Here is a 2500-nt window from a genome sequence, read left to right on the forward strand (position 1 = left end):
GTGCTTTAAGCTTTTGGGTTTTCTTTCTTACTTATATAATGTACTGGCGATTAGATTGGCTGGTCTTTAAATAGCCCTCTCTTTGCTGCTGTCTTCGCTTACGGCCATACCAACCTGGCTATGCCCGATCTCGTCTGATCTCGGAAGCTAAGCAGGTTTGGGCCTGGTTAGTACTTGGATGGGAGACCGCCTGGGAATACCAGGTGCTGTAAGCTTTTTGGACATTTTTCACTTAGTATATAATAATTTTGCCAAAAAATAGAGTCAATGCCCGATCTCTGAATATTAACAGGTTTGGGCCTGGTTAGTACATGGATGGGAGACTGCCTGGGAATACCAGGTGCTGTAAGCTTTTTGGACATTTTTCACTTAGTATATAATAATTTTGCCAAAAAATAGAGTCAATGCCCGATCTCTGAATCTTAGCAGGTTTAGGTCTGGTTAGCACTTTGATGAGAGACTGCCTGGGAATACCAGGTGCTTTAATCTCTTTGGAAAATTTCACGAATTATATAATAATCTTTCATTTAAAAAAAAAAAAAAAAAAAAAAAAAAGAGTCAATGCCCGATCTCTGAATCTTAGCAGGTTTAGGTATGGTTAGCACTTTGATGAGAGACTGCCTAGGAATACCAGGTGCTTTAAGCTTTTGGGTTTTCTTTCCTACTTATATAATGTACTGGCGATTAGATTGGCTGGTCTTTAAATAGCCCTCTCTTTGCAGCAGTCTTTGCTTACGGCCATACCAACCTGGCTATGCCCGATCTCATCTGATCTCGGAAGCTAAGCAGGTTTGGGCCTGGTTAGTACTTGGATGGGAGACCGCCTGGGAATACCAGGTGCTGTAAGCTTTTTGGAAATTTTTCACTTAGTATATAATAATTTTGCCAAAAAATAGAGTCAATGCCCGATCTCTGAATATTAGCAGGTTTGGGCCTGGTTAGTACATGGATGGGAGACTGCCTGGGAATACCAGGTGCTTTAATCTGTTTGAAAAATTTCACGAATTATATAATAATCTTTCATTAAAAAAAAAAAAAAAAAAAAAATAGAGTCAATGCCCGATCTCTGAATATTAACAGGTTTGGGCCTGGTTAGTACATGGATGGGAGACTGCCTGGGAATACCAGGTGCTGTAAGCTTTTTGGACATTTTTCACTTAGTATATAATAATTTTGCCAAAAAATAGAGTCAATGCCCGATCTCTGAATCTTAGCAGGTTTAGGTATGGTTAGCACTTTGATGAGAGACTGCCTAGGAATACCAGGTGCTTTAAGCTTTTGGGTTTTCTTTCCTACTTATATAATGTACTGGCGATTAGATTGGCTGGTCTTTAAATAGCCCTCTCTTTGCTGCTGTCTTCGCTGCTGTCTTCGCTGCTGTCTTCGCTGCTGTCTTCGCTTACGGCCATACCAACCTGGCTATGCCCGATCTCGTCTGATCTCGGAAGCTAAGCAGGTTTGGGCCTGGTTAGTACTTGGATGGGAGACCGCCTGGGAATACCAGGTGCTGTAAGCTTTTTGGACATTTTTCACTTAGTATATAATAATTTTGCCAAAAAATAGAGTCAATGCCCGATCTCTGAATATTAACAGGTTTGGGCCTGGTTAGTACATGGATGGGAGACTGCCTGGGAATACCAGGTGCTGTAAGCTTTTTGGACATTTTTCACTTAGTATATAATAATTTTGCCAAAAAATAGAGTCAATGCCCGATCTCTGAATCTTAGCAGGTTTAGGTCTGGTTAGCACTTTGATGAGAGACTGCCTGGGAATACCAGGTGCTTTAATCTCTTTGGAAAATTTCACGAATTATATAATAATCTTTCATTTAAAAAAAAAAAAAAAAAAAAAGAGTCAATGCCCGATCTCTGAATCTTAGCAGGTTTAGGTATGGTTAGCACTTTGATGAGAGACTGCCTAGGAATACCAGGTGCTTTAAGCTTTTGGGTTTTCTTTCCTACTTATATAATGTACTGGCGATTAGATTGGCTGGTCTTTAAATAGCCCTCTCTTTGCAGCAGTCTTTGCTTACGGCCATACCAACCTGGCTATGCCCGATCTCGTCTGATCTCGGAAGCTAAGCAGGTTTGGGCCTGGTTAGTACTTGGATGGGAGACCGCCTGGGAATACCAGGTGCTGTAAGCTTTTTGGACATTTTTCACTTAGTATATAATAATTTTGCCAAAAAATAGAGTCAATGCCCGATCTCTGAATATTAGCAGGTTTGGGCCTGGTTAGTACATGGATGGGAGACTGCCTGGGAATACCAGGTGCTTTAATCTGTTTGAAAAATTTCACGAATTATATAATAATCTTTCATTAAAAAAAAAAAAAAAAAAAAAATAGAGTCAATGCCCGATCTCTGAATATTAACAGGTTTGGGCCTGGTTAGTACATGGATGGGAGACTGCCTGGGAATACCAGGTGCTGTAAGCTTTTTGGACATTTTTCACTTAGTATATAATAATTTTGCCAAAAAATAGAGTCAATGCCCGATCTC

The 2500-nt window shown here is 40.2% G+C and overlaps 4 non-coding genes across 4 annotated transcripts; all 4 read left to right on the forward strand.

Moving 5' to 3' along the window:
- Window positions 1-96: 96 nt before the first annotated feature.
- On the forward strand, window positions 97-215 carry LOC128000070 (5S ribosomal RNA). The gene has a single exon (XR_008172867.1). It is a non-coding gene; the product is annotated as a 5S ribosomal RNA (ribosomal RNA).
- Window positions 216-730: 515 nt separating this feature from the next.
- Window positions 731-849, forward strand: LOC128010386 (5S ribosomal RNA). Its single transcript, XR_008182064.1, has one exon. It is a non-coding gene; the product is annotated as a 5S ribosomal RNA (ribosomal RNA).
- Window positions 850-1397: 548 nt separating this feature from the next.
- LOC128000082 (5S ribosomal RNA) lies at window positions 1398-1516 on the forward strand. Its single transcript, XR_008172878.1, has one exon. It is a non-coding gene; the product is annotated as a 5S ribosomal RNA (ribosomal RNA).
- Window positions 1517-2026: 510 nt separating this feature from the next.
- Window positions 2027-2145, forward strand: LOC128000094 (5S ribosomal RNA). The gene has a single exon (XR_008172890.1). It is a non-coding gene; the product is annotated as a 5S ribosomal RNA (ribosomal RNA).
- The last annotated feature ends 355 nt before the right edge of the window (window positions 2146-2500 follow it).

This window comes from Carassius gibelio, chromosome B22 (genome assembly GCF_023724105.1).
Source record: "Carassius gibelio isolate Cgi1373 ecotype wild population from Czech Republic chromosome B22, carGib1.2-hapl.c, whole genome shotgun sequence".
In the NCBI taxonomy this organism is placed as follows: domain Eukaryota; kingdom Metazoa; phylum Chordata; class Actinopteri; order Cypriniformes; family Cyprinidae; genus Carassius; species Carassius gibelio.